This window comes from Lynx canadensis, chromosome B3, assembly GCF_007474595.2.
Source record: "Lynx canadensis isolate LIC74 chromosome B3, mLynCan4.pri.v2, whole genome shotgun sequence".
Taxonomy (NCBI): domain Eukaryota; kingdom Metazoa; phylum Chordata; class Mammalia; order Carnivora; family Felidae; genus Lynx; species Lynx canadensis.
In genome coordinates this window covers 41,567,373-41,588,495 of record NC_044308.2, presented here as the reverse complement: position 1 = coordinate 41,588,495, position 21,123 = coordinate 41,567,373, and the positions used below count along the sequence as shown (strand labels likewise).

The window sequence follows — 21,123 nt, the reverse complement described above, 5'->3', positions numbered from 1 at the left end:
ATCTGGAGCTTAACCCTCAGGGAACTCTAGAAGACAATTATTCTATCCAAGGAGCAAGGGAATTAAGGCATACACCTGGCCCCAACAGTCTGTCTTTTCACAGAGGTGAGGGTGGCATGGCAATGACCCTCTGACACCTCCTGTGTGCCACATTCGTGTGCAGGACTGAGAATGTGTGGCACCAGAGAAGCCTCATGGGCACAGAGCTGCAGGTGCTGGCATGGAAGGGGTGACATGGAAATATGGGCAAGACACCAACAGCTTCTGCCTCAACTGGTGAACAGCTCCTAAATTCATGCCTTCCTGGTCACAGCTTCCACGTTTCCTTGACCAAAGTGAGTGTAACATGCCTACTGCCTTGTTCTAGACATAACTACATTCTAGCCATAGACTCTTCCAGTTTGCAAACTGATAAATGAAGGAACTTCAGGGGCGCCTGGGTGGCCCAATCGGTTGAGGATTCAACTCTTAATTTCAGCTCAGTTCATGATCTCACCTTTCATGAGTTCAAGCCCCACGACTGGCTCTGCACTGACCGTGTCAAGCCTGCTGGAATTCTCTCTCCCTGTCTCTCTGCCCCTCTCCCCCCACAATAAATAAATAAACATTTTTTTTTTTTTTTTAGTGAAGGAACTTTATACCTGTCTTTTGATTTGGGACAGGAAGGAACATCATTTCCTAAACCAAAGGCTGCTTTCTCTGCTTTCTATTATACTCTCAAATATCCCACATAACTACCTTCATTTGGCAAGTTTTAAAGACACAGTCTGCATATTTAAAGCCTGTGTAAGTCCAAGAGAAAGTTTTCATCACCTTTAAAATTTCTAATTCTTTCCCCCCACCCAATCACATATAGATAGCTCAGGTTTATTGTTAACATTACCTGAGGATATTTTAAAACATCCAGATAATCGAGAACCCTAATTAATGAATGTCTGGATAATAGGAGGGTCACTACATTAAATGCCCGTTGATAATATAGGCCAGATAAAGCACAGGGGAGGAGTTTCAGATGTGACCTGTCCTGATGAGCCAACTCTGACCCTCTGGATGTTATTCATTATTAAGCAATATGTACTAAGTGCCTACAAGGTGCAGAGTGCTGTGCTAGGCACACAGAGAGGCTTGAGAAGGTTTCAGAAAGAAAGAACTTCCCTTCTTCAAAACAACTCTGAGCCTATTCTAATTTCCGCTATTAGAGATTTTTTTTTTCTTTTCCAGCATCCTTTTATACAATGAATTCTCACTAGGAGGGATCAAAGTCCCAGATGATACAGCCAAGAGGGGCCTCAGTGTTCCTACTGCTGTACAGATAGAGACCCAGAAGGGAAATGATTAGCCTGAAGTGACCCAAACCACAGTGGGTAGAGCTGGGCCTGAAGTCCGTGCCTCTGTCCCTACTGTCTGCTTTCTTCACATTTTAAAACTGTTATCTGACCTTCGCATTTGAGGGTGGATTAATTAAGGGCTGGTCTCCGAGATAGCTTTCTTTCTTTTTTTTTTTTTTTTTAATTTTTTATTGTTTATTATTTTTGAGAAAGCAAGCACGGAAGGGGCAGAGAGAGGGAGACACAGAATCGGAAGCAGGCTCCAGGCTCTGAGCTCTGAGATCTCAGGACAGAGCCCGATGCGGGGCTGGAAGTCACAGACCGCAAGATCATAACCTGAGTTGTAGTCGGCTGCCCAACCGACTGAGCCACCCAGGTGCCCCTCTGAGATAGAGCATGTACTGGCAAAGTGGGTTTCACCACCTGCCCCCACTCTCAACTTTGCAGCTGATGGTCATTTTCTCTGGCAGACCCTTTGCTGGCTAAACTCCTCTGAACACCCTTCTAGCTCACCGCTGTTTCTCCTCTGACCACTGGATCAAAATCCAATGGGAAAATCATTTTAAGTGTTCACTCTTTTTTTTTAATGTTTATGTATTTTTGAGAGAGAGAGAGAGAGCAAGCACAAGCAGGGGAGGGGCAGAGAGAGGGGGACAGAGGATCCAAAGTGGGTTCCGCACTGACAGCAGAGAGCCCGATGCGGAACTCGAACTCATGAACCGTGAGATCATGACCTGAACTGAAGACAGACGCTCGACCAACTGAGGCACCCAGGTGCCCCAAGTGTTCACTCTTAAGAGCCCCCGTACTCCAGACCTACTGAGTCAGAACTCATCTCAGGGGCTTGGGCCAAGGAAACTACACTTGTAATAAGCCTTTCATGTGTCACACCAAAGTTTGAGAACTATCAGCCTACTGGCTGAAGCCCAGCATCTTCAGTGTGGCTTAGAAGACCTGCCTACCTTCTGGCCTCACCTCCATCAGCCAGGCTGAACCACCCTCTGTTCCAGAAACAGGCCTCAATATTGTCAAGTCCCTGCACCTTGGCTCACTCTGTTTCCCCTGCCTTGTTTGCCTTTCTTTCATCAATTCTACAGGGTGAATTCCTGTTCCTCCTGTTCTCCTCCAAGGCCCTCCTGAAATGTCCCTTCCTCTCTGTCACTCTTCTTGACTCCTTCCCTGTTTCTCCTTCCTTCTCATAGTTATCGATACCTGTATCTATTACAGCACTTATGTTCCTGTAGGAATGAGTTCTAGGCCTCTACCTCGATCCAGGGCCCCTGGGAACACACATTGCTCCTTTGTGTGTATTAGAAAAAGGCACCCCTTCCTCCAGAGCCAGACACGTGGCTTGGCAATAAGAGTAGAGGCTGGATTTCAGCCTAGGCACCCTCCCCAGGCACCCTCGTGCAGGCCAGAGGCTGCTCAACCACGTGCAGGGGCCCTCCACCTGCCTTCTCGGCTGTGAGCTCCTGAGGGTCCCCTGGAACTTGTTCATCATTGTACATCCCCAGCCTGGAAGTGTGGCCCTGCAGTGACTGTCTATAAAAGGTTTTATGAGCTGAAGTGAACGGTATGCGGGCTGGGAGCATAGGCAGTGTTGCTCCTCACATGAGTCATCAAATGCTGTGAATTGCAGGAGGCCCCCAGAGCAGCATAGGCGGGATGAATAATGTCATCTGTTCTGTTCTCCATGGATTTTGGATATTTTAACATCTGCAGCTGGAAATTGTTCAGAGCTGTGAGACTAAAATAGATGCCTGCAGCAATCTGTTAACTCATTCTTTGCCTTTTGGACCTAAAAAAAAAAAAAATCCTTTCTACTTTCCCCAGAGTTAATCTATCTGAGGCTAGTTGTTATTAAGGCCATGGGAGAAATCGCCTGCCTGAAAGACCCTCCACAAGATCCCTTCTGCCGCACAACTCGCCCATCAGTCAAGTGCGGTTGCCTGTCAGGCCCCCTCCCCCCCCCCCCCCCCCGCGGCTGAGTCGCTAAGTCGGGAAACACAGTCATCCACAGTAACAGAACGACAGAGTGCAGTGTCAGACTCCCTGCTGCTCTGTAGAGAGGGGACATGAGTGGCAGTGCAGGGTTTGGTTCCAGTTCCCGGGCATTTAACATTCTCATTACTCCAGTGAGAATGCATTCCCCGTGTGACTTGATTCCTTTCCTTAAAAAGGTCATTATGACATTTCACGACAGGGTTGTTCGTTAACCTTCTGTCAGTACCAATCCAGGAGAGGCATAGGAATTGAATTCCTATTTTGTCTTTAATCACTGAGGCAGTGACCAAACAATGAAGTCGACAAGTGGAGGAAAAGAGATGTGAGAGCAAGACAAACCATGTAAGAATAAACTGGAAGATTAGTTCACATGCAGCAGGAAAAGAACTGGTGACTTCAGTAGTTGACCTCTGGGGTGTTTGTTTGTTTGTTTGTTTGTTTTAATTTTCACTAAAAATAATATTAGGGGCAGAATAAACAGTTTTAATCTATACTCTTCATCAGCTGGCCTCCTCACTAAAGTTTATATTTCATCATTTTTACAGGTCCAAGCACACTTAATTGTCACAACAAACATTCAGTGTCATTATGATGAGTCCTACCTTACAGATGAAAAAACTGAAATTCAGGACTCATCACCCAAATTCAGACCCAACAGGTCATAAAACAGGTGCTGAGCTTTGTATATGAGGGACACAAACATATGTAAGACAAAGTCATGCCTTCAATGGTTTGCAAACTAAATCAGAATAAACAACATGGACAGTGATTGGAAGACAAAATATCAAGGTAAAAGACAGAACATTTAGCTCGGATATTAACCAGAGAAGTCTACATGCAGGAGACAGAAATCGGAAGTTGTGCAATAATCACATTCAGGAAAAGACATGAAAACATTCTGAGGGTCCTGAGGTTTGGATTTTTTTTTAATATACAGTTAGTACCAGAGCAGGGATTTGAACCCACTTCAGAACTCATCACAATTTCATTTGCACCCTACATTTTCTAAAAGAGACCATTTTTCGAGCAGGTTTAGGATAGCAACAATATTGAGCAGAATATTCCAGAGATTTCCCATATATCTCCTGCCTCCACACATGCATAGCCTCTCCCATTATCAACATCCTCCACCAGAGCAGTATGTATGTTACAAATGATGAACCTACCTTGACACATCATTATCATCCAAGGTCCACAGTTTATATTAGTATTCACTCTTGGTGTTGTACATTCTATAGGTTTGACCAAATTTTAATGACTTTATAGTATCAAACAGAATAGTTTCATTGTCCTAGAAATCCTCTGTTCTCCACCTTTGTATGCCTCCCTCCCCACTAATCCCTGCACTGATCTTTTTACTCTCTATAGTTTTGCCTTTCCCAGAATGTCATGTAGTTGGATTCATACCTTATGTAGACTTTTCAAACTGGCTTCTTTCACTTAGGAATATGCATGTGAGTTTCCTCCATATCTTTTCATGGCTTAATAGCTCCTTTCTTTCTTTTACTGCTGAACAATAGTCCCTTGTCTGGATGTGCTATAGTTTATTTATCCATTCACCTACTGAAGAACATTTTAATTGCTTCCTAGTTGTGACCATTATGAATAAAGCTTCTATAAGTATCCATGCGCAGGTTTTTGTGTGAACATAAATTTTCAATTCCTTTGGCTAAACACCAAGGAGAGAGACTGCTGGATTATGATAAAATATGTTTAGTCTTGTAAGAAATTGTTAAACTGTCTTCCAAAGCAGCTATACTGTTATGCATGCCCACCAGCAATGAATGAGAGTTGCTCCATATCCTTGTCAACATTTGGTGTTGTCAGTTAGATCTTGACCATTCTAATAGGTGTGTAGTTGTATCTCACTGTTGTTTTACTTTGCATTTTCTTGATGACATATTATGTGGAACCCTCTTTCAAATGCTTATCTGTCATCTGTGTAAGGGGTCCACTGAGATCCTTGGCATATTTTTAATTCAGTTGTTTGTTTTCTTATTGTTGAATTCTAAGAGTTTTTTGTATATTTTTGGCTAACAATCTTTTTCGGCTTGGGGGTTTGTAGGTTTTGTTTTTTGGATAACAGTCTTTTATCAGATATGTCTTTTGCAAATATTTCTCCTCCTTTGTGACCTCTCATTCTCTTGATGGTGTATTTTGCAGAGCAGAAATTTTTAATTTCAGTGAAGTCAAACTTATCCATTTTTTTCATGAATCATGCATGTCTTTAGTGTTGTATTTATGAAGTCATGGCCAGACCAAAAGTCATCTAAATTTTCTCCAATATTATTCTCTAGAAGTTATATAGTTTTGCATTCTTAATTTGTTTTTGTGATGATTTTAAGTTAATTATTGGAAGAGTGTAAGGTCTGTATCCAGATTTTTTTTTTTTTTTTTGCATGTAAACATCCAGTTGTTCCAGCATCATTTGTTGAAAGGCCATCTTTTCTCCATTGTATTGCCTTTGTTCCTTTGTCAAGGACCAGTTTACCATAATTATGTGGGTCTATTCATGAACTTTCTATTCTGTTCCAGTGATCTAGTTGTCTGTTATTTTGCCAGTACTTGATTACTGTAGCTTTAAAGGAAGTCTTGAAATTGAGTGATGTCAATACTCCAACTTTGTTCTTCTCCTTCAATATTGTGTTGGCTATTATGGATCTTTTGCCTGTCTATATAAACTTTAGAATCAGTGTATTGGTATCCACAAAATAAATTGCCAGGATTTTAATTGGGATGGCAATTAACCTATATATCAGGTTGTAAAGAACTGACATCTTGACAATATTGAGTCCTCCTTGCCACAAACATGGAATATCTCTCTACTTATTTAGTTACTTTGATTTTATTCACCAGAGTTTTGTAGTTTTCCTCATATAGGTCTTGTACATATTTTTCCAGATTATACCTAAGTATTTTTTGGGGGGGTGCTAATGTGAATGGTGTTGTCTTTAATTTCAAATTCCACCTGTTCATTGTTAGTATATCAGGGAAGAAATTAGCTTTTATATATTAACCTTGTATCCTGAAACCTTGCTATAATGGCTGATTAGTTCCAAGAGCTTTTGGTCAATTCTTATGGGTTTTCTACATAGATGATCATTTCATCAACAGACAAAAGTTTTATATCTTCCTTTCCAGTCTGTAAACCTTTTATATGCTTTCTTGTCTTATTCCACTAGTTAGGACTTCAGTATAATGTGGAAAAACTGTGCTGAGAGGGGACATCTTTGCCTTGCTCCTGATCTTAGTGGGAAAGTTTTTCACCATCAATTATGATGTTAGATGTAGGGTTTTTTTATAGATATTCTTTATCAAGTTGAGGAAATTCTCTAGTCCTCCTTAACTGAGAGGGTTTTTTTTTTTTAATCATGAATGGAAATTGATATTATCAGATATATTTTTTTGCATCTATCCATATGATCATATGATTTTTCTTCTTTAACCTGTTGATGTGATGGATTACATTAATTGATATTTGAATGTTGAACCATCCTTGCACACCTGGGATAAATCCCACTTGGCCATGGTATATAATTCTTTTTATACATTGTTGGACTCAATTTGCTGGTATTTTGTTGAAGATTTTTGTATCTTTGCTCATGAGAGGTATTGGTCTATAGTTTCTTTTCTTGTAATAACTTTGGTTTTAGTATTAGGGTAATGCTGGCGTTATAGAATGAGTTTACAAGTATTCCCTCTTCTCTGCTTCTAATCTCTGAAAGAAATTGTAGAGAATTGGTTTAATTTCTTCCTTAAATATTTATTAGAATCCACCAGTGAACCCATCTGAGCCTGGTGCTTTCTGTTTTAGGAAGTTATTAATTATTGATTCAGTTTCTTTAATATATAGAGGCCTACTCAGATTGTCCATTTCTTCTATGTGCATTTTAGCAGACTGTCTTTCAGGCAGTTGGTCCATTTCATCTAGGTTATTAAATTCGTAGACATAGGCATGTTCATAGTACTCCTTGATTATTCTTTTAATGTCTGTAGGATTTGTGGTGATGTTCCTTTTTAATTTCTAATATTAGTAATTAGTATCTTCTCTCTTCTCTTTTCTCTTTTCTTCTCTTCTCTTCTCTTGTTATCCTAGGTAGAGACTCAACAGTTTTATTGATCTGCTAATCAAAGAACTAGCTTTTAGTTTCATTGATTTTCCCTATTGATTTTCTGTTTTCAATTTTATTGATTTCTGCTCTTTCATTTCTTTTCTTCTGCTTACTTTGTATATTTAATTTGCTCTTCTTATTCTAATTTCCTAAGATTGAAATTTACATGACTGATTTTAGATTCTTTTTCTTATTTAATATATTCATTTAGTGGTATAAGTTTCCCTTTAAGCACTGCTTTTGCTGCATCCCACAAATTTTTTTTTTTTCAACGTTTATTTATTTTTTTGGGACAGAGAGAGACAGAGCATGAACGAGGGAGGGGCAGAGAGAGAGGGAGACACAGAATCGGAAACAGGCTCCAGGCTCTGAGCCGTCAGCCCAGAGCCCCACGCGGGGCTCGAACTCACGGACCGCGAGATCGTGACCTGGCTGAAGTCGGACGCTTAACCGACTGCGCCACCCAGGCGCCCCCATCCCACAAATTTTGAGAAGTTATGTTTTCATTGTCATTTAGTTCAATAGTTTCTGTGGGGTTTTTTTTAATGTTTATTTATTTATTTTGAGAGACAGAGCACAAGCAGGGAGGGGCAGAGAGAAAGGGAGAGAGAGAATCCCAAACATGCTCCATGCTGCCAGCACAGAGCCCGACAGGGGCATGCAATCTCATAAACCATGAGATCATGACCTGAGCCAAAATCAAGAGTCAGTCGCTGACTTAACCAACTGAGCCACCCAGTCACTGCAAGTTCAACAGTTTTTTAGTTAATTTCCCTGAGGTTCTTCATTGATCTATGTGTTATTTAGAAGTGTGTTATTTAGGGGTGCCTGGGTGGCTCAGTTGGTTAAGCATCTGACTCTGGCTCAGGTCATGATCTCACAGTTTGTGGGTTTGAGTCCCATGTCAGGCTCTGTGCTGACAGCTCAGAGCCTGGAGCTGCTTCAGATTCTGTCTCCCTCTCTCTCTGCCCCTCCCCAGCTCATGCTCTGTCTCTTTCTGTCTCTCAAAAGTGAATAAAGGTTTTTAAAAAACATTTCTTAAAGAAAATTGTATTGTTTAGTCTCCAGATATTTTGAGATTTTTCTAGCTATTCTCTATTATTAATTTCTTAAATTTTTTTTAATTTTTAAAATTTTTGTTCTGTTACTAATTTCTATTTTAATTCTATTAGAGTCTGAGAGCAGATGTATGATTTCTATTCTTTTAAATTTGTTGAGGTAGGGGCGCCTAGGTGGCTCAGTTGGTTAGACATCTGGCTCTTGATTTCAGCTCAGGTCATGATCTCTCAATTCATCGGGCTCTGCACTGACAGAATGGAGATTGCTTGGGATTCTCTCCTTCTCTCTCTCTCTCTCTCTGTGCCCCTCCCCAGCTTGTGCATGCACTCTCTCTCTCAAAATAAATGAATAAACTTTAAAGAAAAGCTTGTTGAGGTGTGTTTTGTGTGTTTTATGGCCAAGAATGGGGTCTGCCTTGGTGAATGTTCCATATGGGCCTGAGAAAAATATGTATTCTGCTCTTACTGGATAAAATGAACTGTAGATGTCCATTATATCCAATTTATTAATAGTGTTATTGACTTCGGCGGTGTCATCCCCAATTTTCTGCCTGCAGGATCTGTCTGTCCATTTCTGATGGAGGGGAGTTGAAGTCTTTAACTATGACAGTGGATTCATCTATTTCTCCTTGCAGTTCTGTCAGTTTCTGCCTCACATCGTTTGACTCTCTGTTGTCAGGTGCGTACATATTAAGAATTGTTATGTTTTATTGAAGAATGAATCATGAGGATTCTTTTTAATTGCATTTTTTAAATTAAACATTTTATTTTCTGAGATAGGTGTAGATCACATGCCCTGATAAAGAATCCAGAGAAATCCCATGTGCCCTTTACCCAATTTCCCCCAATGGCAACATCTTGCAAAACCATAGAATTAATATCACAACCAGGACATTGATATAACTGCAATCCATCAATACAAATCAGGTTTCCCAGTTTTACTCATACTCATTTGTGCATGTCTGTGTATTTAGTTCTGTGTAATTTAATCACACACGTAGGTTCATGTGTCCACTGCAGTCAAGATAAAGAACAGTTCCATCACCACCAATATGCTTCAGGTTGCTTTTTATAAATGCTCCCAACTCCCTTCTCTCCTCCTCCTGCCCCAGTCCCTAACCTCTTGTAACCACTACTCTGTTATCCATTTCCATAATTTTGTCACTTCAAGAATGTTATATAAATGGGAAAAGGATCCAAATAGACGTTTCTCCAAAGAAGAAGTACAAATGACAGATAAACTCAACATCATTAGCCTTCAGAGAAATGCAAAGCAAAGCCACATCAGATAGCACTTCACACCTGCAAGGATGGCTGTTATCAAAAAGACAGTATTGGCAGGGATATGGAGAAATTGGGACTCTCATCCAATGCTGGGGGGAAAGTAAAATGATGCAGCTGCTTTGAAAACAATCTGGCAGGTTCTCAAAAGATTAAACATAGAGTTATCATATGCCCTAGCAATTCCAGTCCTAGGTCTATGCACAGTGAAAACCTATGTGCACAAAAAACTTGTATATGAAGTTTCATTGCAGCTTTACTGGTAGTAATCACAAATTGGAAATAGCTCTAATGTCCATCAACCAATAATACATAAACAAATTGTGGTATATCCATATAATGCAATGCCACCCACCAGTAAAAGGGAATGAACTATTAATACATGAGTTGGCATGTATTAATTTCAGAATAATTATGCTGAGTAAAAGAAGGTATACAAAAAAAAGAGCATATACATGCCATATTTTTTCACATACATAATATTCTAAAAAATGCAACCTAATCTACAGTGCCAAAAAACTGTTGCTTAGGGAATGGATAGGGAAACAACTAGCGAGGCAGGAAAGGATTGTAAAGAAGATGATGGAGGGATGCCTGGGTGGCTCAGTCAGTTGAGCATCCAACTTCAGCTCAAGTCATGATCCCACAGTTCATGGGTTTGGGCCCCACGTCAGGCTCTGTGCTGACAGCTCAGAGACTGGAGCCCGCTTCGGATTCTGTCTCCCTTTCTCTCTCTGCCCCTCCCTGCTCACTCGATCTCTGTCTCAAAAATAAATAAACACTTTAAAATAATTTATAAAAAATTTTTAAAAAGAGGATGATGGATGGGGCGCCTGGGTGGCGCAGTCGGTTAAGCGTCCGACTTCAGCCAGGTCACGATCTCGCGGTCCGTGAGTTCGAGCCCCGCGTCAGGCTCTGGGCTGATGGCTCAGAGCCTGGAGCCTGTTTCCGATTCTGTGTTTCCCTCTCTCTCTGCCCCTCCCCCGTTCATGCTCTGTCTCTCTCTGTCCCCCAAAAAATAAATAAACGTTGAAAAAAAAAATTAAAAAAAAAAAAAAAGAGGATGATGGATATGTTCATTGTCTTGATTGTGATTGATGGTTTCACACTTAAACTGTACACTTTAAATACATACAGCTTATTATATTTTAATTATATCTCAATAAAGTTTGTTTTAAGTACACCATTAAATAACATACTTCTAAAAAACACACGTAATCCTACAAATTCCTCCTCCTCTACATTCTCTTGTCTTTATACGTGTTTGTGTTTTTACTACTGCAAAGCAGAATGTCTTACTTTTTCCACTTAACACTGTTTCAATGATTATTTCTTAAATTATGCTTTATTATCATTTTTTCAAGTTTTTCCTTTTTCTTAAATTTTTTTTTAGTGCTTATTTTTGAGAGAGAGAGACAGAGCATGAGCAGGGAAAGGCCAGGAGAGAGAGGGAGACACAGAATCTGAAGCAGGCTCCAGGCTCTGAGCTGTTAGCACGACGTGGGGCTGGAACTCATGAACCACGAGGTCATGACCTGAGCCAAAGTCAGAGGCTTAACTGACTGAGTCACCCAGGCACCCCTCATTTTTTCAAGTTCTTATTTTGTTATACATGAACTTTTACATGAAAATATAAAATACAGGGGTATCTGGGTGGCTCAGTCGCTTAAGCATCCGACTTCAGCTCAGGTCATGATCTCACAGTTTGTGAGTTTGAGCCCAGTGTCAGGCTCTCAGCTGCCAGCACAGGGGCTGCTTCAGATCCTCTTACTCCCAATCTCTCTGCCCCTCCCCGCTCATTGCATGTTCTCTCTCTCACTCTCTCTCTCTCTCATAAATACACACATATATATATAATACAGAGAGAAAATGCGCAAATTATAAGTATACATCTCAATGAATTATCACAAAGTGAACACATCTATAAGATCTCGCTTTGAAAACAAGGATCTCTGGGGCACCTGGGTGGCTCAGTCACTTAGGCAGCCAACTTCCGCTCAGGTCATGATCTTATGGTTTTTGGGTTCGAGTCCCACATCTGGCTCTGTGCTGACAGCTGAGTCTGGAGCCTGCTTCAGATTTTGTGTTTCCATCTCTCTCTGCCCCTCCCCTGCTCATGCTCTGTCTCTCTCTCTCTGTGAAAAATAAACTTTAAAAAAACATTTTAAAAAATTTATTTTTGAAAACAAGGATCTCTTTTTGAAGGATAGTATTTGGGGCTGAACAATTCACAGTGCACCGTCAAAGATAAACACGGTAGGGCATTAGTTCAAGTGGTGAAAACAGATTTTCTTCAGGAACCACTGACAGTAGAGGGAGGGCCATTCAGATTTGTACAGAGGTGCTGGAGTATTTTAAAGGAAAAATGAGGGTACAGGGAGGGGGCAGAATGAACAGAATCAGAGAAGTGAAAAATTACAAAAAGCTGAGAGAGTTTGTTTGTGTAAAAGGCATCTGAATTAACCTGCTAGTTAACCTGTTAATAACCTGCTAGTTATTGAAGTTAGGTTCCTACCCACCCATAGAAACTGGGAGACAGATGGCCTATCTTCAGGTGTTGACTGACACGAACAGTAAATGCTTTTGGCAGCCCTGATTTTTGTCGGGCAAGCACCTTAGAGGGGAGGGTCAGCCTAGAGATATGGCCTTGAGCTGTTAGAAACTGTTAGTGTCAGTTTATGGGGTTTTTTTATAGCCAAGGTTGAGGCCTAGTCGAGAGGAGGGCTCAAAGGAGTCTGGCCAGAGTTTGGTCACGGAGAAAATCTTTGCCAGCACAACTCTCCCACAGATTGAAGGGCTTTCAAAATCATCCTGGGCCCCTTTCCACTAAATGTCAGGGGCCCCCCTCCTCCCTCCCCCAATTATGATAAGCAAAAAAAGAAAAAGACAAAATAGCTCAATGCCTTCCTAAATGCCCCATCCCACTAAAACCACCACACTACATAATGTCTGATGTGCCTTCCAGCTTTGCAATCCTCAAGTAATACCACTGGCTATTTTGTCTCCATTTGAAGATAGAGTCAGGGGCGCCTGGGTGGCTCAGTCGGTTAAGCTTCTGACTTCGGCTCAGGTCATGATCTCTCCATCCATGAGTTCGAGCCCCGCGTCGGGCTCTGTGCTGACAGCTCGGAGCCTGGAGCCTGCTTTGGATTCTGTGTCTCCCTCTCTCTCTGCCCCTCCCCCACTTGTGCTCTGTCTCTCTCTATCAAAAATAAATAAATCTAAACAATAAAAATAAAATAAAAAAAGAAGATAGAGTCAAAGAAGCAGGCAGAAAAGACAGTATGCAGAAATGGCAGGCAGGGAATGGAGGGTGGAGGCAGCTATCTCGGCCCTGCCTCCTCTGTAAATCTACATGGCAAATGCATACACACTCCCTTGTCTGAATCACTTTGTACAAATCCCCAGGCAGCAAAGCAAGGAAATGCGCAGACCCTGGAGCAAACCCTAATTCTAATTCCAGTTCTTCCATTTGACTTTATTTCTTTGAGCAACTTAGCCTCTCTTAGCCTCTGTTCTCTTACTTGTCAGGGAGATAATACCTACTGCTCAATGTACAAATGCATATCAAGTAGCCAGCACATAATAAAGTCCAATGATGGTGAGCTCTCCTCCCTCAGGGGGTGAGATGGCCCAGTGCTAGTAAGGTCTTCTCCCCGGGTGAATTCCATTTTCTAGTCCTCCAGCAGGATTCTCTCAAGCTAAAAAACAAAACCAGCAAATGAAAACCTTAGGAGATGGAACTTGAGTAGCAGACTGCAACTATTTTTCTATAAAAAGTACAATTTTACACTCATTCATATAGAGTCTTCAATATATACTTCTTGAAAGCTCACCATGTGCCAGGCACTAGGGCTAAACCCAGATGAAATAGTCTCTGCTCTGAAGGAATTCACGGACCATTGGCAAATCCAAAAAGTTAGGTAAAAAAACAAATCCAAAGAGTTAGGTCAAATTGTACCACAGGGCTAAGTGCCGCAATGGAGGAATGTAGGGCAAGATGGAGGCAGGAAGGGAGTGTCCCACACACTCCAGGGCGGGGTTGGCTGGGTAAACCCCAGATGTTGATGAGAACTTTCCAGGAAGAAACAAAAGCTTGTGCAAAGGCCTGGAGGCAGCCAGCAGCCTGTTCTCTGAGAACTCGAGATAAGAGCCCTGATGAGAAGTGGGAGGTGAGGGCGGTGGGAAAGTTGGAAGCATATTGTCTGCTGCAGATTACAAAGACCATTATAGCCAGGTCAAGTAGAAAAGGAGTTTATTGAAACATATTGGGTGGGATGACCATATATTTTCTCGCCCCATTTGAGAGGGAAAGGGCACTATTTTTAATTATGCCTGACGGCAGATGTACAGGAGACACGCATGGAGTTGTTAATATTAGGGCACTCCCCAAAGCTGGAAAATTGAGAGCAGTGCGCAGCCTGGAACACTGCCCAGGCCTGCAGTGGGGCGGCCCTGCTGCCCAGACAGGCACTGGACACTGGACAAGAATTCCTGTCACTGCCATCCAGGGAAGCACCCTTGATGGCATTACCAGCTTCCAAAAACGGGCACCTCTGATTGGTGGAGCCTACTTCACACACCTGCCACCAAGTGAAGGAAGACTGAGAAGATAAATTCCTGACACCACCACCTCCCGGCTGGGAGGCTTTGGGCCAATTACTTCACTTCCCTGTACTTCTATTTCCTCATGGAGGAAATGGCAAGGATAATAACACTAGCTGCCTTTAGAGTTGGCACGCTGCTAAAATGAAATATGTGTCAAGAGCTTAGACCTGTGCCTGGCACAGAATAGCGCTATGTAAGCATTTGCTATGATTGTCATTTATTCCCCAAGGAGGCAGAATTCAGAAGAGAGGAAATTCTCTCAAAGAAAGGAAAAGTGTTTTTGCAGGGGCCCAACAGAATGACACATATCCACTACACCTTGATTCAGTGCTGAAATTGTAACAGAAATGAATTATTCCACTCATTTATTTACTCAATAAAAATGGCAGTGTCCATGGGGCTGAGGGTACAAATAATGCCTTATCTTTTCATTCGCATAAATCAAATCAAACATAGCAAAAGCTCCACCCATCAAGGTTGGTAAAAAGCACTAGATGGATCTTCTTTGTGGGGGTGGGACTCCTTACACCACCTTAGTATTAAACAAAGAGCCCCAGAAAGTTGTGGGATTGTGTTGCTGGACCCCTGTCTATGGTTGTTGTTGCTGTGGTGCTCTGCCAGGGGCGAGGAGTCCCCGGGTCTGTGGAGGCTATTGTAGGTGGGATTCTTCTCTGGACATTTAACCTTGTCAGCCTCCAACTTAGTCTGGGAGACCTTCGCTGAGCTCTGCAAAGCCATGGGTTTTGGAAGTTCCCGCTCAATGTACACAGGCAACCGTGCCTTCTAGGGGCAGGCTCTCTAAGGCTCCGCCAGCTGCATGGCCCAGACCCAGGGCCACACCGGCCACCATTCATGCACCAACCACCATTCTCCCGTCAGCCCCCTGACTCCACAACTGCTCCTGGTGGTGAGTGTAGGCGTGAGGGACTGGAAGGAGGGGAGAGGGCGATGAAAGCAAGCAAGCCAAAGGCCCCCTTCAACCTCTGCCAGGGGCCTCCGTGCAAGAGGCAGCCTGCCCAGCTCCTGGAGAGAGGGTGTTGAACTGCACTTGGCAAAGGAAATAGTACCTAGAGCAACTGAATGTTCCCTTGAAATTACACTACTTTAATAGCTAGATGTGACTGAAAACGTTTGGGACCAAACAGGGATGTCACTAAAGTTCCTTTCTACCCAGTTGGAAAGAGATTTAGCCAAGCAAAGTAGATAGCTGGGAAAAAACAAAACCTTCTCTGTTTATACTTTGGTGGGTTGAGATCTCTCAAACAACCAGTTACAGTTGTTAACTGCCCCCTGGGGGATAAGGAAAGCCCAGACCTTCAGGTTGCAGAGGCCTGGCTACCCTCTTGGCAGAGAAGGAAATGTCGTTCATTCCTTTGTGGTAAATCCAATTCTGAAAAGAAAAAAAAAAAAAAGTTTCTCAATAGGTTATCCTACCACGTGATGAACCACAGGAGTCTGGACTTTCTCCTGTTGAGAAATAGCACTTTAAATCATTTAAGTAGGGGATATGCATGATTACATTTCAGTTTTGGCATATTCATCCTGGTTCACACTACATCTTGTATTTTTAAATAAGCTTTTTAAAATTTTGGGATAACTGTAGATTCACATGCAATTCTAGGAAATGAGACTGATCTCGCATACCCTTTCCCAGTTTCCCCGTGGTAACATCTTGCAAAACTATAGGGCAGTATCCCAACCAGGATACTGACAGTTGATGCAGTCAAGATAGAGAAAAGTTCCATCACCACAAGGATCTCTTATGTTGCCCCTTATAGGATCTCTATATAGATCCTCACCACAAGGATCTCTTATATTGCCCAACCCCCTCCTTAACCCCTGGCAACACTAATCTGTTTTTAATTTCTGCAATTTTGTCAGTTTCAGAATGTTATATAAATGGAATCATACAGATACATATATATGTTTAGATATGTACATATATATGTATGCAGATATATACGTATATGTACAGACATATACAGATACAGATATATAAGTATTATATATACTGTATTCTCACAATAAAGTAAGCTAGAGAAAAGAAAATGTTAAAATCATGAGAAAGGGGCACCTGGATGGCTCAGTCAGTTAAGCGTCTTACTCTTGATTTTGGCTCAGGTCATGATTTCATGGTCCATGGATTTGAGCCCCGGGTCATGGGTTTGAGCTGTGCCGACAACACACAGCCCCAGCCCGCTTGGGATTCTCCCTCTCCCTCTCGTCTGCCCCTCCCCCACTCATATGTGTGCACGCACTCTCTTTCTCTCTCTCAAAAGAAATAAATAAACATTTAAAAAAGGAAATTATAAGGAAGAGAAAATGCATTTACAGTATTGAACTCTATTTATCAAAACAAATCCACATGTAAGTGGACCCATGCTATTCAAACCTGTGTTGTTTAACGGTTAATTGTATATACTTTTAAACCTAAAAAACTTTCAAAAACATAGATGTGTAGCCATCAAAAATACATAATATTGTTTGTGTAGGTTTTAAAAATGTATACATGGTATTATTATATACAATTCGCTTGCTTCTCAGTTTTCTTTTTTCATTAAAAAAGGGGGGTTTGTCTTACATTTCTTATCGGCGACCTAGAGAGAGACCTAGCCCATTCCTCTCAATGAATACAGAGTATCCACGTGGTATGTATGTGCCACAACTTACCCATCCTTCACTGAAGGATATTTAGGTTGTTTCCAATGTTTTGCTATTACTAAAAATGCTACAGTAAACACCCTTGCATTGTTTCTGTATGCGCGTGTGTGAAAGATTGCAAAAACGGGCCATCTTCTCTGTATCCATTGTAATTTTTCACCCTCCCTGAATCCACCGCAATATGACTTTGAGGCTCTGCCCATCAGCAGTTAACGTCTGTTTCTCCTCCCTTTGAATCTAGGATGACCTTGGGCTTATTTGGCTAAGAGAATGCAGCAGACAAGACAGCGTGCCAGTTCCAAGCCTAGGCCTCATGAGGCCTTGAATCCTTCTCCTTTTCTCTCTTGGGTCCTTATCCGCCACCACGTGAACAAGCTGAGGCCAACCTGTTGGTTGGAGAAAGAGAGACCACACTGAAGAGAGTTGAGCTGTCTTCTGAGGGCATCCTGTACCAACCAGACCCAGCTAACCCAGCACGAACTGCTGACAACGACTGAGGCCAGAGGAAATCAAAACTGCCTACCTGAGTCCAGACCACCTGCCAGTCTGAAGAACTGTGAGCCAAGTCATTGTTTGAACAGCGAAAGTTATCAGATACACTTGTGCAGGTATTTCTTTAGAGTGGTTTTCAAACTGTAGCATGTATCAGAATCAGCTGGTGGGCTTTTAAAATCACAGATAGCTGGGCACCCCTGTTGGAGTGTCTGATTGAGTAGGTCGATCTGGATGAAACCTGAACATATGCGTTTCTAATGACTCGGGTCATGCTAATGATGGTCCAAGTGCCATACTTTGAAAATCATAGCTCTAGAGTGTACAACCTAAAACGGTGTTGCTGGGTCATGAGTTACAAGCATTTTTTTAAACAGCTAATAGACACTCCCGAGCTGCCATCCGAAGTCAAGGTACCCTCAACTAAATTTTAAGGGATGAAAGAATAAACTACCGAAAGAACACATTAAAACCAGATAGTATGGTACAACAAGTGTAACAAAGGAAACAGCAGCATGAAAGAGGAAATGCTCTGAAATTCTTGTGGTTGGAAGGTTGGGCAGGAAGCTGATTAACTAATAGTTATGACCCCTGATATCTACACACCAAAGCACAGAGTATGAGTGATGAAGTAATTTTGAAAGTCTCCCTAGAAAACAGATAGTATTGCATAATACTAGATATTATAGTATAGCTTATACTGCACTGAGATACGGTGGAATAGGACTTGTGGCAAGAAGCAGCTCTAGAAGAATATTCTTTCTTCCAAAGAATCAAAGGGGAGATAAGATCTTGAATGTCGGTGCTCAGCCTCATTTCTCACTTCTTTCCCCTTTGTTTTCCATGGCCACTTTTAATTTCTTGAATGAACCCTCCTCCCTCCTACCACAGGGTCTTTGCTGTTGCTGATTCCTCTACATGGGACACTTCCTCCTCTTTCTGTCCATGCTTGGACCAAGTTAATTCCCATTTATCCTTAAGATCTTAGATCTCATTTTGCCTCATTAGAAAAACCTTCCCTAATCTTCCAATACTAGATCAAATCTCACCATTATAACCTCTCAACACACTATGCACCCCTCCTTCACAGCTCTTGTTACAGTTGGAATTTTACATTTATTTGTGTGTTTATATGATTCATGAATATCTTACCCTCCCGCCTGTGATCTCTAGGGGGGCTGGGTATGTGTCTGTTTTGAGTAACCATTGTAACCTTAGCACCAACTTTGTCTGGTAAAGAGCAGATACCCATAAATATGTGTTGGATGATTAAGAGTAGGGTTTTGTGAAAGCCTTCAATGAACCTTAGATCAAAAGTGCAATGGGAAACATTCTGAAGAGGAAAATAGGAGAGGAAACAGAAGTACTTTCAGGACATCACACACTAGCAGGTCACAAATAGCAATGACGGGCTGCCAGCCGTTTAAACAACCACATCAAAAGTACTGGCTACTAGATCTCTGATCTCCTGGAGAAAAGTTTCTATTGGTGGACTAGTGGGTTCTGTATGAGGTCCAGTCATATTCAATATTTGAACAAGATGGAAGGCTTACCTATCTTGTTTGCAGATGATATGAAAGCCAAAAGGTTATTATAACATAGACAGTGACAGAATTTAGGTTAAAAATAATGCCAATGGAAATACTAAGCCAGGGGTGCCTGGGTGGCTCAGTCGGTTAAGCATCCAACTTCAGCTCAGGTCATGATCTCATGGTTCATGGGTTCGAGCCCTGCATCAGGTTCTGTGCTGACAGCTCAGAGCCTGGAGCCTGCTTCGGATTCTGTGTCTCCCTCTCTCTCTACACCTCCCCTGCTTGCACTCTGTCTCACAAAAATAAATAAACATTAAAAAATTACAACAACAAAAAGAAATACTAAACCAAAACTGGTAAGATAAAGGTTAATCAATCTTGCAAGTACATGCTAAAGAAGGGAAGCTAGGTTTGACTATATTGTTTATATAAATGAAACAAAACAAAACAAAAAGACTTGATTGCTGACCACATATTCATTATGAAGCAGTCTTGCAATTCAACTGGTGAAAATGCCAACTGTCCAGAAGAGGGAAGATGATGGGTTCACTTTACCGTGGACCCTGAAGCACAGTGTCTGCTAGTTCTTAGAACCGGTTTGGGGCCCGGAAACCTTAAGATATGAAGAACGATTAGAGCAGCTGGAGAAGGTTAGCCTGCAAAAGTAAACATTGAGGGAAAACAAAAACCGACCTCACGTAAAGGCAGCCCACGAAATTCATACTTCCAGCTTCAGAAAAGATGCTCTTTTTAAATCTCTCATGATTTTTTATTTCCACAATTTCTGATAAATTCTTTTTAATATCTTTGTTGTTTCACTTATTCCTATTTTTTCATAAATCCTTACTTGTTTTGTGAATATTAGGCATTCACTTTTCTCTTCGAGGATTCTTTGGGAAAAAAACATACTTTGTTTTCTATCAACCTTTTTTTTTTTTTTTTAACCAGGGAATGGCTTCTTTTTTCTCTTTTCCTATAGATTGTCCTACTGCTTTCATTTGTTTGAGGTATTTCACTTTTTGATTATTGCCAGTGTTTCTTAGAAATATTTTCCTTCATATGTTTAGGAAATTTGGTTTGCCAGTGTATACTTAATGGAAATTTTCTTTCCTTCTTACTTTTCCTTCCTTTCCTTTTTCTTTATTCCTATCTTTCCCCTCCTCTTTCTGTCTTTACTTTTTAAAGTAAAAGTTTACTTTTCTTCTGTCTGGTTTCTGTGGCTCCCAGTCCAGAGCAAGCTAAAATATTGCCGTTCTGGGCTCTTGCCCCATGGTGATAGTAAAGAGGCAGCCAACACTTCTGCCAGCTGTTTGGTTAGGTTGCCTCCTAGGTACTTGGCTCTCATGGAGAACATTTATTCTCTGTTACCTTCACAGAAGCTATACTATGGGTGGCCTCGACCTGCTTCTGAACTGCTGGAAGTCCACCAGGAACTTGCCTTTTGCTCTCTGCATGGCTCTGTGCTTCTATTCCATTTTTGATCCAAGGAGAAGTACAGAAGAGTACATAAAATATATGTACAAATTTTAAAAGAATACTAAAATGAGTGCTCATTGTGACCACCACTAGCTATGTCTTTTACATTTTTGTCTTTGTATTTTTGTTCTCTTGTTGTCATGTGCTTGGAGTAGTGGGGCTTCCAGCAATACCATCTGATAGAATGCACCTGTCCATTCTAACTGCAGGTGGTGCTCTAGAGACCTCTGTGAGTTTCAGTGCCAAACCCCTGAGTCCTAGGATACCCTGATCTCTTGCTGGTAGTGGCTTTGTTAGCAGCCCCAGTGCTTTATAATTATTTAGCCCCAGTGTCTCCCTAATAAATACATATATTGAAAACTAAATATGCATAATTGTAAAATTGAAATGGATGTGTTTAATTATCTTTAAAATTAACATCGCCATTACTTGTTCAGCAATAATTATACACCTTTTACATGTAGCAATTAAAAAATGTTTTAATGTTTATTTATTTTTGAGAGGGAGAGAGACAGAGACAGAGACAGAGAGAGTGTGAGCAGGGGAGGGGCAGAGAGAGAGCGGGACACAG

At 41.5% G+C, this 21,123-nt stretch overlaps 1 long non-coding RNA gene across 1 annotated transcript; it reads left to right on the top strand.

The window, feature by feature from the left end:
* Positions 1–167: 167 nt before the first annotated feature.
* On the top strand, positions 168–20,939 carry LOC115515841. Its single transcript, XR_003969425.2, has 4 exons — positions 168–335; positions 9,060–9,181; positions 17,294–17,660; positions 20,453–20,939. It is a non-coding gene; the product is annotated as an uncharacterized LOC115515841 (long non-coding RNA).
* Positions 20,940–21,123: the final 184 nt, after the last annotated feature.